Consider the following 15,293-nt stretch of genomic DNA (forward strand, 5'->3'; position numbering starts at 1 on the left):
CCCAGAACGAAGCTAGTAACATTAATAATTTTCTGAGGGATTACGAGGTGTCAGGACCAGGCTGCATGCTTACCTTATGTTCTCACTAATCACCTCGGTATCCAAAGGTAGCAACTAGTGTTAAGCATATTTTAAAGATAAAGAAAACTAGGGAAAAAATGAAAAGAATCAAGCAACTTGTTCAAGGTCACAAAGCTTAATACTGAGGTAGACTTTGACCCCAGTCTATCACCATCACGCTTCTGTGAGTTGTTGTACGTGGACTAATTTAAATTACTAGGCTTAACCTAAGAACCCAAAAGCCTGGTGAGGGCACTACAAGCAGCTTTCTTTGACCTCTATCAAAGGCCACCACTGCCCCACTCTGGTTACCATTTATCCTATTAAGACACCTTCTGCTAGCCTTCCTTCTTTTGTGCATTTATACTGTTACGATCCCCTATGACATTAAAACTGTAGATGGGGAGTTTCGTGCATTATAATGATTCAAGGTATCAGACACTTCCCTACTCAGAATTACAGGCAGTCCCTGATGGAAGATGGACATCAAGACGGTGTCCTGGGCTGGGAACCGGTGGCTCACGCCTATAACACTAGCGACTCAGGAGGCAGAGATCAGGAGGATCGTAATTCGAAGCCAGCCCAGGCAAATAGTTTGAGAGACCCTATCTTGAAAATACCCATAACAATAAAAAAAAGGGCTGGTGGTCTGGCTAAAGGTGTAGGCCCTGAATTCAAGCCTCAGTACCATAAAAAAAAAAAAAAAGATGGTGACCTGGCTAATGGTGATCATTACTCACAGTTCCCTGGCCCTCAGAGACCAGAAGGCCTAGGAGCAGCAGAATCAGAGGTAGGAAGTATGGGAGGAAGAGGAAAGGATCCACAGTGACCCTGAGTACTCTAGGATTATGGAAACTGAGAAACTGACAGAACAAGCATCCTCAAGAACATCCATCACACCATAATGGATGATGCAAAATGTCATGAGAGTTCATTCTGTGTCACCTACTAAAAATATCAAAGCAAGTTACAGTGCTCAGTGATCCTCAAGTTCACTCATTCATTCCTTCCGCCATTTAGTAAGTAGTTATTGCATGCCTTCTCTTCCAAGGACTGAATGAGAAAGACCAGAGCCTGGTCCTTGTGGAGCTTCATCTTATTGAAAGGGGTCATCCAAATTGGAAAAAAAAGGAAATCAAATTGTCACTGTTGTCAGATGACATGAACTGAAACCATTTGGATAAACAAATTCAAGTTTCAGGACACAAAATCACCATACAAATATTTGTAGCTTTTTACACCTGAAATAGAAACCAAAAAGAGCAATCCTACTTACAATAACTACACACACAAAAAAAAAATCTTAGGAATAAATTTAACCAAAGAAGTAAAAGATCTCTGTAATGGAAACTATGTTACACTGATAAAAGAAATTGAGGGGGAAAAAAACTTGAATGTTCGTGGATTGGTAGAATTGATATTGCTCAAACATCCATGCTACTATAGATTTGATGTAATCCCTATCAGAACACCAATGGCATTCTTCCAAGAAATGTAAACAATTTTAAAGTTTGTATAGAGCCACACACAGACACACACAAAAAACCTGAACAGTCAAAGCTGTCATGAGCAAAATGAACAAAGAAGTTGTACTATCGAACTTCAAAATACACTGCAAAGCTATAGTAATCAAAACAGAATGGTATTGAGAATGAGAAAAAAACAGACACACAGACCAATGGAACAAAACAGAGAGTCTAGGTATAAATCCATCCACATATTTATAACCAACTGATTTTGACAAAGGTACTAAGCACACACAGTGGAGAAAGGACAGTCTTTTCAATAAGTGGTTCTGGTTTCTGCATGCAGAAAAATGAAGTTAGATCCCTAACTCACAAAAATCAACGCACAATGTATTAAAGATATAAATGTAAAACATGAAACTACTAAGGGAAAACACTGCAGGGCACTGGAATGGGCAAGGATTGTTTGGACCAGACCCCAAAAGCACAGGAAACAAAAGCAAAACTCAACAAATGGGATTACATCAAGCTAAACAGCTTCTGCTCAGCAAAGGACACAATCAACAGGGTAAAGAGACAACCTACAGAAATACAGAACATGTTTGCAAACTATACATCTGCCAAGGGGCTGAGTTCTAGAATACCCAACAAACTCGAAATTCTCAATAACAAAAAAATGATTTATAAACTGGCAGGTGACCTAAATAGACATTTCTAAAAAAAAAGATGCACAAGTGACCAAAAGTGTGTGTGAACAAATCACCTGTATTTTAGGGGCCAGTTCCCTTGCAGACAGTTCACATGTGTTTCCTAAGCCTCTCCTTTAAAACAAACTTACCAAGGGAAAGAGAATGTCAGATCTGTGTTAAAGTACCTTCCACACTAATAAAGGAAAATATGGCAAAGTCACCTACCAGCATGCTGGTCAGTTTCAAAACTAATACCACATGCTTTTACTGGAATTTATGACAAGGGGGTAGAATCTCTCGGTAAGTCAGACTTCTAAATCTGCAAGTGGTAGCACGCACAAGCAGAGTTAGGTTAGAAACAGAAGACGTGGGCTTCCAAGCCTGGCCTGCATTAACTCTCACTGTAGCCCTCTGCCTCCGGATGGGCCTGTCCAGGGTTGGTCCAAGAGGAAGCAGTCCTAGTGCCTCTGCTCGCTGAACTCAGGACATCCGGGCTCTGGCCTCCCGAAGCACTGATGTGAGAAAGTGCAGGAGACATCAGCAAAGTGCAACACAAGATTCCATGTATCCCTGGGATCCTCCCCCTGGACAGCCAGGCTCCCCTCCTCAAGGAATCACACACACTCACACACCACTCACACACTCCTGTGGGCTTCCTCAGGCCACCATCTCCTACCCAGCCACCACTCCTCCAGCGTTTACCTGGCCTTTACTAGCCAGAGAATCACAGGAGCCAGTTGTTTCTTCTATCAGGTGATCAACCAAACTAAAGACAAATTGTTCAAAAGAAGCAAGATCCCAATCTTCCCTAACATCCCCAAACTGTAGCTTAAGAAATGACTGTTTGGGAGGGGAGAAAATAAGGAAAGGTATAGGGGGCACATATAGTAGAAATATTATATACTCATGTATGAAAATGAAAAAATGAGACTTTTAAAACTGTTCCAGGAGTGGGGGTGGGGGACAAAGGAGAATGATGGAGCGGATGAATTCAGCTTTGGTATATTGTAAAAACTTTGGTAAATGTTACAATGTACCCCCAGTACAACAATTTAAAAGAGAGAGAGAGAGAGAGAGAGAGAGAGAGAAAAACAAAAAAAAAAAAAAAGAAAAAAGAAATGCACTGCTACATAAGATCCAGAAGTCTGTCCCCTGGGCCCAAAATTGTTGCTTAAGGTTTCACTTTGTGGGAAATGGGGAAGAGGGCCTCTCCTCAGCTGAGACAGTGAGTTGTTAGGGTTCTAAGGTGGAGTGCAAGAACTGGCAGTGACCAGTGCAGCTGGAAGTACAGTGGAAGAGGGACAGCGGGAAGGCAGCTGTGAAATATGCTAGCGCTGTCTATTGGGAAGAGTGAACAACAACAAACAAACAGTTCTTTGCACACCAATTCAAATAGGACCACACTACCATGCACAAAAGAGTGCTCTGGGATTTGCAAACGCCCTTTAGATGTCTTGAGACACCCAAAGCCCAAAGTTGTGGGTCTTGCATGTAGAAAGCAGAGGGCAACCCCAGGACTGTTGGTGACATTCACGTTGGCTTCGCAATTCATGACTCAGAGCTCAAATCTAGACCCAGTTGGGTCCTAAGGGCAGAGACCAATACTGAGGAGACGGGGGCTGTCCCAAATGCCACCTCAACCCACCATAACATCTAATCCATGAGGAAGTGGATAGGGATGCTCTGTCAGCCTGTCACATAGTGATTCCCCACACCCAGGGCCCACTGGAGACAGGACTTTAAGATCCTTTCTCTAAGAGAACCTGACACTTTAATGGTTAACCACCTGTGCTGACAAGGGACAGTAAACTGTGAGCCCACAGCTGAGCTCCAGCTCCCAGTTCAAGCATTGCCTTCACACAGGGAACAGCAACACAGCCAGCAGCACCAACAAGGCACAAACTTTGGGTGACAAAGAACAGGAGACATAACCTGAATACAAACCGAGGGGCAATATTGGTGTTTGCCTGAGATGACAAGATGAATCCAGCACCCTTGTCAGGCATCTATCCAGTTGCCATATTTTGGTTAGATTTGAAGAAAGACCTGCACCCTACAAACCAAGTGCCATGAGATCTTCAGGGCTCAGACAAACAGGGTGTAAAGGAGTCAAGAGAGCCAAGCGAAAGACAACACAGACAAGTAGGGACTGTGTGCTCCAGTGTCACAGAGCCTCTGAGGACCCAAAGGAATCCAGGCTTTTTTCCTACCATGATATTGTTCAATTTTTAAATATTACCAACTGAATCATTAAAAAGAAAAAAAAAAAGAAGAAGAAGAAAGCCAGGCATGTAATCCTAGCTACTTAAGAGGTGGAGATTGGGAAGATCACCGTTTGAGGCCAGCCTCGGCAAAAAGCTCACAAGATCTCATCTCAATCAAGAAATGCTGAGTGTGTTGTCATGCGCCTGTCATTCCAACTGTGTGGGAAGGTGGAAAGGAGGATCACAGTTCAGGGAGGCCAGGTAAAAACGTGAGACCCTATTAGAAAAATAATTAAAGCAAAAATGGCTGAGGCATAGCACAAGGACCTGAGTTCAAACACCAGCATCACACACACACAAGAAAAAGTCAGGTGTGTGATACAGACCTCTAATCCCAGCTACTCAGGAAATAGAGGCAGGAAGATTTCAAGTTCTAGGCCACCTGGGCAAAGTTAGAGAGATCCTGTCTCCAAAACAAAAATACAAATAAAAAGGACTGGGGATGTGGCTTGTGTGGTAGAGCACTTGCTTAGCATGTACAAGACCCTGGGTTCAATCCCTAGTACTGTTAAAAAAATAATAAATACTGTGCTAACCACATAAAACAGCTGTCAGAAGATTCAGCCCTCGGTCTCTTATTGGCAACCTCTGCTAACCCTTCCATTTCTAGCTTTGTCCTCCTTTCTTTTCTCTTTGAAAACATTTTTTTGTTTCTGGGAAACTGTTATAGTTTGTATCTTGAATGTCCCCCAAAGTTCCATGTGTTGAAGGCATGGTTCCCAGTCCATGGCACTATTGGGCTGGGGAACCTTTAAGATGTAGGACCTATGGGAAGGAAGTTAGGTCGTTGGGGGGCAAGCCCTGACCTTGAAGAGGACATTGGGAACCTGGCCCCTTCCTGTCTCTCTTTCTACTTCTCAGCTGCTGTGAGATGAACAGCTTCCTCAGATACACGCTCCTGACATGACGTACAGGACCACCACAGGCCCAAAGCAAGGGGGCCAACAGATCATGGACTGAACTCTGACACTGTGAGCCAACAGAAACCTTTTTCCTTATTGATTTCATTATCTCAGGGGTTTTTGTTTTGGTTTTGGTTTGGTTTTTGTTTTGTTTTGTTTTTGTCATGTTATGGCAAACTGACTAACACAGAAACCAGGAAGGAAAACCAGAATAACCTTGCTTAGGAGAGCTTTTTAACATGCAAAATAGTAGGTTAATTTGGTTCCTTGATTAGAAAACATCTTATGTCTCATTCATATGGACTTCAGGTGACCTTGCTACACAGCGGAAGACAAATCTTGCAACGATGATTAACAGGATGTTTTTGAGAGCGAACTTCCAAAGACATAACCCTCCAACTTTTGAAGTGAGTGCCGTCCTCTACCGATGAAGTGACTTTGGGAGGCTGGGCGATGTACCATAGGATGCAAAGCATTCTGAATAAGGGGACAGTAGTTCTGTAGTTCTTTAGCTCCACAGACACTGCCTCCCCATATTCTAGGGACTAGTCCGCTGCATATTTTTTCTTATTTACTATATTGCAAGTAACCCTGCTAAGGGTTAAATTATCTCTCCCTCTGCCCCCAAAACATGTTGATGTCCTACCTCTCAGTACTATCCGCTGTGGAAATAGTGACTTTACAGATGTAATCAAGTTAAAATGAGGTAAGGAAAACTAGAAGAGGCCATTTGGACGCAGGAACAGACATGCACAGATGGAAGACAGCCTGAATGCAGGGAGAACATCACATGAGGATGGAGGAAGAGATGGGAATCATGCAGCCACAAGCCAAGGAACACAAGGATGCCAGGCCACCAAGCCAGGAAGACAAAGGATCCTCCACTATGGGCTTCAGAAAGAACTTGACCTTGCCAACACCTTGACTTCTAACCTCTAACCTCAAGAACTAAGAGACAATAAATTTCTGGGGTTTTTTAAGCCAAGGAGGAAGAGGAGAAAATATCAAACCAGTAACACTGCCCACCTTAAAAAGTTGAAAGGGTTAAATATAAAATTACCAATGAAGCCCAATGACAGGCCCTGAATAGGCTCCACTCCACTTATATCCTAAGAGTACTTATGAAGTGTTCTCCAGTTTACTGTTTTATTTACTTCTAACATAAGGATGAGAGAGCAAGTATTATCTTCCCCACTTGAAAGATGAGAAAACTGAAGTTCAGAGAATTTAGGGGACTGGCTCGAAGACACACACTGGTAAATGGCGGTGCGGGAACCCTAACCCCTGTAACCTGACTCAGGTCTAGTGATTTTCCACCACCAAAGCAATGTTCCTCGTGTCCTTCCATCCAGCCTCGGCTGTGCCTCCATCACGAGTCCCCACTCTACAAATCCAAGAGCTGATTGGGACGCCCTGTCACACAGACCCTCCAAGGTCCTCCAGGCCAGACTTTCCAGGCCTTGAAGGCAAGATTTAGACTCTGTTTTTCATTTTTGGGGGAGGTTTTGGTGGGACTGGGGTTTGAACTCAAGGCTTCACTCTTGGAAAGCATGTGATCCATTTTGCTCTGGTTATTTTGGAGATGGGCGTTTCTTGAACTATTTGCCCAGGCTGGCCTCTAACTTTGAGCCTCCCAACCTCAGCCTCCCAAGTAGCTAAGATTACAGGTGTGAGCCACCAGCACCCAACTCAAGACTTGAACTCTCCTAACTCCTCTGCTCTCTGTCTCTACCCCACAGCTGACTGGGGAAACAGACTCAGGGGCCTGAGGGACCTGATCATCTCCACATCTCTGCTGTCATCCTTCAGAACTACAGAGAACAAGGGACCAGTCACTCCTCAAATGGGCAGAAGAAAAGCCTGAATGAATGAGTTGGGGCTCATCTTCTGAAGAGAGAGTGTACAGACCATCTACCCAAAAAATCTGATGGAATTCTGCACTTCTACATAGCAATGAGAATGAACAATGAACTGCACAAAGCAACATGAACCACGAGCACCTTGCCGAGCCAAGAAGGCAAGCACAGGAAGACGCAAGCTAGGTGATGCCATTTATGGGAAGCTCTAAAACAGGCCAGCCAATCTGTGCTCCAAGGTGTCAGGAGAGTGGTCATTCTTGGGGGACAGGGGCTTTGGGAGAGATGATCTCGCTCTGTTTCCTGCCCCGGTGCTAAGCATGTCGTTATATTTATAAAATTTATTAAATGTACCTTTTTGCACAGTTATGCTGCAATAAAAACTAACTTTCTGGAGTGATGGAAGTATCTGTTATCTTAATGTGGCTAGTGGTTACACGTGCATACGCATGTGTGAAAGTCACTGAGCTATATACAGTCACCCCTCAGTGTCTGAGTTTGTTCCAAGACCTTCTGTAGATACCAAAGTCCATGGATGCCCTGGGCCCTTATATAAAATGGTATGGTATTTGCATATAGCTTATTCACATCCTCACATATGCTGTAAATCATCCCTGGATTATTTGTCATACCTAATGCAATGTAAATGCCATATCAATAGTTGTTTTAGGGGTTGGGCATGGTGGCACAGGTCTGTAATCCCAGCACTTGCGAGGCTGAAGCAGGAAAATAGTGAGTTCCAAGTCGGCCTGAGCTACATAGGGAGACCCTATCTCAAAAAAATCAAGGGCTGGGGATGCAGTTCAGTGGCAGAGCACTTGCCTAGCATGTGGAAAACCCTGCATTAAATCCCCAGCACCACAAAAAAGAAAAAAAAAAAAAAAAAAAAGGCGGCCGGTTGCAAGTGGCCCATGCGTTTTATCCTCGATACTCAGGAGGCAGAGATCAGGAGGATCATGGTTTGAAGCCAACCTGGGCAAATAGTTCTCGAGATTCTATCTCGAAAAACCCATCACAAAAAAAAGGGCTTGTGGAGTGGCTCAAGGGGTAGGCCCTGAGTTCAAACCCCAGTACTGCCAAAAAAAAAAAAAATTGTTAGAAGGGCTAGAGACTTAACTCAGTGGTAGAGCACTTGTCTAGCATACACAAGGCCCTAGGTTCAATTCCTAGCACCACCAAAAAAAAAAAAAAAACTATTATACTGTGATTGTTAGGGAATAATGACAAGGAAAAGATCTGTTTATGGTCAATACAGTTACAATTTTATTTTGGCAATGAGGAACAAACCCAGGGCCTTGTACACGCTAGGCAAGTGCTGTACCACTAAGCTGTGGTGTGCACCACCAGTCCTTGGAATATTTTTAATCTGCAGTTGTCAAATCTGCAGAGAAGGGACCCATAGAAATGTACTTAAGTTGTGAATATTTTATAATGAATAAATAAGGACGTTACATTTTAAAATAAATCTCAGTCATAAGTCATGTAATGTTTTCCTCCTAAATTTAAGCAACTATAACCTCATTAGCTTACCCTCAAGGTCTTTTAAAAAATTTAGCTTGCTGGGCACCTGTGGTTCACGTCTATAATCCTAGCTACTTGGGAGGCTGAGATGGAGCATCCAGGATCAAGGCCAGTCTTCACAAAGAGTTCACAAAACCCCATCTCCCAACTAAGCAGAGCAAAATGGACTGGAGGTGTGGCTCAAGTGGTGGAGCGCCTGTCTGCAAGCTCGATGCCCTGAGTCCAAACCCCAGTCCCACAAAAAAAGGAAAGAAATTAACTAACACAACTGGGCATGGTAGTACAAGCCTGTAATCCTAGGACTTAGGAGGCTGAAGCAGGAAGATGAAGCATTCAAGGCCAACCTGGTCTACAGACACATTGTCTCAAAGCGAAAAATAGAAAAGAGTAAAAGGAAAGAAGGGAGGGAGGGAGGGAGAGAGGAAAAGAGAGAGGGAGGAAAGAAGGAAGATACCATAAATTTCTACATGGCCCCTAAGAATGTATCATGAAATCAACATGACGCTCCAGTCTATAACTACAGAGCTCCAACATGTGTTTTAAATGTTTTAGCATGCAGTTTCAATGAGAATCAATTCTCATTGTTATTGTCGTGTGAAGTTGTCACAAACACTGACTTACTCATTGCTCCGACGGGAAATACAGGGCCGGGTTTGCTGTGAGCCTCTGGACAGGACGCTTATGTCAATAGGCTAATGAATAACCCCGTCATACGTGTGCTTCTGTGGAAGGGCATTTTATTCCACAGGTAACGCTGAAGGTACATTACACCCACTTAGCACAGTAGTCAGCTCTTCAGTACCATGGGTGGAGCCACTGGAAATGAAAATCGCCTACAAGAAGCACAACAGTGAAAACATGGAGAAGGGTCCCTAAATAGACCAGAAGAAAGGACACTTGCTGACAAAATGACAGCAGAAATAAAAAGGCCTTGTTCTGCCTCAACTGACACCGTACCCACCAACAATGTGAATATTTCATTTCTGCACATGGCCACAAAAGAACCAATCGTATTAGTTTGATGGTTACCAGTAGATTTTGGCAAGTGGCTTCAGAAATACAAAATGCAGGGCAGGGGGCATGGTTCAAGGGGTAGAGCACCTGCCTAGCAAGTGCAAGGCCCTGAGTTCAAACCCCAGTACCACAAAGAAAAATCCACAAATAATAAGAACCAGTTGTGTTATGTGACTGTGTTGTTCAAGAGTCACGACCCTTTCAAAGGAAGCCTGTGTTGCACAGACCGTTCTGTGGGGCCGTCTTCCACAGAAACACCATGTGGCCAGGATGGTGCGCAAGTGGGGGCAGAGGCAGGCAGGTGGACACGGGACTGGGTGGGACAGCTGTCGGGGGAAGTCAGTAGGACAGAGCACAGAGTTCTCCAGAACAGACTTTTCACCAAAAACCCTTATTCCAAAAAAAAGTCTTTTCCTTTGTAAATGCTACCTCAGCATCTTAAGCCCCATGTGTGCCAAAAAGAGCACATCCCCCAAGCCCTCGGCCTGTGTCCTTGTGTTTTAAAGCATTTGAATTACAGCTCCGCCTGCACAGCCGGCTTGTGAAGAAAGGTCTAGCTGGGAAAAATGAGCCGAGGTTCTACTTCTGCTTCAGTTGCCCCCTGCAGATTTTTAAAAACATCTCCGTTTCCTCAGCTGAAAAAGTTAACAACTCCTGTCATAAGGTTATAATAATAAGCAAATTAAACAGGCAATCACTAAGTAAACAAACAAGCAAAAATATTTTTAAACTCTTAACTGTTGAAGTAATATTCATAGAAGACCCATACCGTCTCCAGCCCCAGACACCACCTTTTTTTTAATTCCTACACACTAGGATTTGAACTCAGGGCCTTGAACTTGCTAGGAAGGTGCTCTACAACTTCAGCTGCCTCCTCAGCTCCTTTTTGCTTCACTTATTTTTTGGATAGAGTCTCGAATTTTCGCCCAGACCACAATGCTCCTACCTATGGCCACCCTCATAGCTGAGATTACAAGCATGAATTCCACGCCAGGCTTATTTGTTATGATGGAGTCTTGCTAATTTTTTCTCAGGCTGATCTCAAACCTTGATTCTTCCCAAGTAGCTGGGATTGCAGAAGTGTGCCACCATGCCCAGCTCACCAGGCATCCTTTCATTGAGTAATGAGAGACCCTGCGTGTGTGTATGTGTGCACGCGAGCATGAGTGTCTGTGTTTGTGTGTGTGTGTGTGTGATGCTGGAGATGAAACCAGGGCCTTGTGCATGCTGGGCAAGTGCTCCCCCACTAAACTACACCCTCAGCCCTGCAGTTACTTAAATACCTCAAAACGCCAAATGGAAACTCAGCATCTGCTAAGACATGGCTGCATGGCTAACTAAGCAAACAAATGCCTCACTGCTGGTTAAAAGCAGATGAACCCACAGAAAACAAGTATTATTAGTATTAACTAAATACTAATCAAAAACTGAGATTAACAAACCGGGCACAGTAATGCATGTCTGTAATCCCAGTACTCGAGATGCTGATTCAGGAAGAGTGAGTTTGAGACCAGCCTGAGCTATATAGTGAGATACTGTCTCAAAAAAAAAAAAAAGAAGGAAAAATAATCTGTTTGTCTTAAACAGATAAACAATGTAACAAACTTATTTAAAATAGAAAACAATTTTCAAATGCATAGCAAAGCATTCCCTACAATGGCAACTGGTTTGGTTTATTTGTTCATTTTAGGGGTGTGAACACAGGCGCCCGGCTGCCAAGGTGCTTAGGGACCAGTGACCCGTGACTTCCACACAGTGTACCAAAGGACTGGTGTCTGGCTTCCAGCTGGGAGGCACGGTGGACAAGCTGGAGCCGGGGCACCTCGTCCATCCTCAGCACATTTGCTTTTCATCCTCAGGACGCCATGGTGCTGAGCAATCCACACCACAGGACTGTGGAGTGGGCATAGAGGAAGGCGTCTGTTTGGTTGGACTTCTGGTTTCTATCCAATACACTTAATCTGCCTGATGGCCATCCTGACTAAAATACCAGCCCTGAGCTGGCAGAGTGGCTCAAGTAGTAGACAGCTGCCTAGCAATTGTGAGGCCCTGAGTTCAAACCTCAGTACCACCACAAAAAAACAGCCCTTCCCTTCGGTCTTTTCAACAGGTTTCAAACTTTTATTTTATTACTGATTTATTGTTTCTGTCACGATTATTATTATAGTCTTCATGTAAAGCTGTTGTATGATCTTTTCAGTGAAAACTGCTCAGAATTTTAAAAAAGAAAAAGAAAAAACTCCCATTCCGGTTCCTGCTGTGTAGTAACTATAGTGATGCTAAGAGCTGTGTTTGCTGCACACCCCCAAGCAATCCACATGAGTGTCCCACTGCCTCCCCTCAACACTCATTTGTCCCTTGACTATTTCTGCTGTGCCTGCCATGTGCCAGGCCCCATGCTAGGCACCATAGAGCAGTGAGTGAACACAGGTCCTGCCTCAGGGATGTTAGTGATAATCACTGTGGAGAGCACGTAAGCAGAAAAGGGAGCAGGGAATGCAGGGGTGGGGTGGGAAAGGATTTTGAGTAGGGGAACCAGTCATTGCATGTTTAGAAGAACATCCACACCTTGCTGTGAAGGAGGTGAAGGGGCGATTTGTAGGGCATGCCCTACAGGAAGAAGGAAGGGCAGTGCAAAGGACCTGAAGCAGACAGTCCACAGTGCGTTGGAAAGGCAGCAGAGAAGCAAGCATAAGTGCAGAGGGATGACTGAAGAAGAAAGGAGGAGGCAAAGTCAGAGAGGTGAGCCAGGCTGGCTATGCAGGGCCCATGGGCCCCAGGAAGAGCTTGGGTTTTTGAGGTGGGTAGGATGGGGCTCGCCCAGGTTTTTGAGGGAGGAGTGAAGAGAGCTGCCTTTGTGTGTTGAAAGGACACTCTGACAGTTGTGATGAGGGCAGACACAAAAAGCTAGTTAGGTTATTACTGCAACAATCTGAGTGAGAGCAGAGTGAAGTGATGAAATTGACAAGTGACAGATGCCAATGGACTCTGGGAGCAAGGAAACAGGGAGAGGATGAGCTGCCCTTGGCTGAGGAGGGGAGATGTGTGGAACAGGATTAGAGGGGAAGGTCGGAAGTTTGGAAGTTGAGACACCAAGCAGACAGCCCAGAGGTGAGGTTAAGTTGACAGACGGGTGTGTGAGTCTGAGTTTAGGGAATTCGGGGCCAGACATAAATGACGACCTTGTTAGATGTTATTTAAAGTCATGAGACTAGATGAGCTCTCCTGGGCCTGAGAGCCAATAGGAGGGAAGAGGCAGAGGCATGGCCCTGGGGCCCTCTAGGCCCCTGGGAACCCAGACAAGAATAGCTGGGTGGCATGGTGGGCAAAACCCTGCTCTGTTCCCACTCAAGAGAAAGCAAAAGAAAGGAACAGAGAGGTTGGGGACATAACTAAATAAGGCATCGGCTTTTTGCAGGTGGAGAAATTGAGGCCTTGAGAGGTTTATGACCCTCCCCAAGGTCACACAGCTGCTAAGTAGTGGACCCGTGACCCGAGTGCCAGATTTTAAAACAACATACTATGAAGCCTTACCAGGCAACAGATTTTGCTTGCAATTCAGAATCATTACCTTTTTTCAATTAATGCCCTATTAAGCCAGGTGAGGTGGTATACAACTGTAGTCCCAGCAACTTGGGAGACTGAGGTAAGGAGGGTCACTTGAGCCCAGGAGTTCAGGGTTTGCCTAGGTAAGCAAGACCCCATCTCAGCCAGGTGCTGGTGACTCACGCCTGTAATCCTAGCTACATAGGAGGCTGAGATCAGGAGGATCATGGTTTAAGGCCAGCCTGGGCAAATAGTTCTCGAAACCCCATCTCCAAAATAACCAGAGCAAAATGAACTGGAGGTGTGGCTCAAGTGGGAGAGAACCTATTTTGCAAGTGCAAACCCCTGAGTTCAAACCCCAGTTCCACCATAAATAAATAACAGACCCCATCTCAAAAAAAAAAAAAAAGTCTATTAATTGTGTTGTTTCTCAGGGGTATGACCTGACTCCAGATCTAGAAAGGCTCTGCTGAGCCCCTATCTCAATCCAGGGGGTCTGCCCAGATAAATACCTATTGATATCACTAAATCCTCAGATGGGCTTCTTTTCCCATCCTCTCCTTTAGGATAACACAATTCAGGGACTTTTCCACTGTTTTATGCCATGGGTTCACTTTTTTTTTTTCTGAGACAGGGTCTCACTGTGTAGCCTAAGCTGCCCTTAAACTTGAGATCCTCCTGCCTCAACTTCCCATGTGCTGAGATTGCAGGGGTGTACCACACCTCATAGAACTTCTTCAATATGTGCAGTTCTGTTCTTGCCACTGTGTGCAGAGACCACTGCTGCGGGCGCTGGGTCCTGCCCCACCAACCACACCAGCAGTGCATGCACTGGAAGAAGAGCCCTGAGGGACCTGGTCAGGCAGCTCTCAACCTGCCTCTGCCCGCTGTCCCAACCCCAGCCCCACAAGCCAACTGAACAGGTGCAGCCTCCTGCCACCCCAGATTGATCTCCTCAGAGATGTGGCTGTTTGTTTCCACAAAACAAACAAACTTCACTACCCCATTTCAATGTAATGCAGCCACCACATGCTATTAGAAAAAGCCAGGCATTTTAATGTTATGATGATTTAAAAGAAAAAAATAAGGGATTGGACTGGCCAAAGTATACTCGTGGTGGGAATACTTTAAGGAAAAAATAATAAAACATTAAAAAAAGAAAAAAATGAATACTATTAATATGTTCCTTCTAAACCTTGTTGCAAAAGAGAAAGAGGTCAGGCATGATGGTTATGCCAGTAATCCCAACTACTAAGGAGGCAGGAGGATGGAGGTCTGAGGCCTGCCCAGACATGACACCCTATCTAAAGAATAAACTAAAATCAAAAAGGACTGGGAGTGTAACTCAAAGTGGTAGAGCACCTGCCCAACAGGCCCTGAGTTTAATCCAGACAGAGAGAGAGAGAGATTGGTGTACACGGATGACAAACACAAGAACCTACACCTTTGAATCTAACAGATTTTTAATAGATACCAGTACAGCCCATATGATGAAACCAAACAAAGAGACACAGTGACATCAGCTATACAAATAACTCCCTAGGACCCAGCACCCCTCAACTACTCCCATCCCAGGACCACCACTGCCATGCCTGTACGTTCCCGAGGTTACTCCTCAGAAGCCCAGCCACAGTGATAGTACAGACAGCCGGCTGGAGCTCAGGCTTTTCACTAAGCAAGTATTTACTGCCCACCTGTTACTGCCAAGCACTCTTCTTGCGCTGGAACGCAGAGGAAGACAAGACTGAGAAAATGCCTGCCCTTATCAAGATCACATGGGATGGGGTGGAGAAAGCAACCACATGTTGATCAGCTCATTAAGTACTACAGAGAAAACAAACAAGGAAGGCAGACAGAAAAGGACTGGGTTTTGACATCACCCCTACAAGGGTAACAGGAGAGGTGGCATTGAGAGACACTGAGTCATGACCAGGTGGAAGTTAGGGAGTGAGCATGTGGATAAAAGGACAAGTAG

General features: G+C 44.7%; 1 protein-coding gene across 2 annotated transcripts in view; it reads right to left on the reverse strand.

The window, feature by feature from the left end:
- Trabd2a (TraB domain containing 2A) overlaps nt 1-15,293 on the reverse strand; it is a 31,994-nt gene that overhangs the window by 14,864 nt on the left and 1,837 nt on the right. Inside the window, exon 1 of one of the 2 annotated variants that reach the window (XM_074050087.1) lies at nt 15,013-15,141. The exons of the other annotated variant lie outside the window; for it this stretch is intronic. The gene's annotated coding sequence lies outside the window, so the exon portion shown is untranslated. Of the gene's footprint in view, nt 1-15,012; nt 15,142-15,293 lie in introns of those variants that run through there. 2 annotated transcript variants of the gene reach the window in all.

The sequence above is a fragment of the Castor canadensis genome, chromosome 12 (genome assembly GCF_047511655.1).
Source record: "Castor canadensis chromosome 12, mCasCan1.hap1v2, whole genome shotgun sequence".
In the NCBI taxonomy this organism is placed as follows: Eukaryota; Metazoa; Chordata; class Mammalia; order Rodentia; family Castoridae; genus Castor; species Castor canadensis.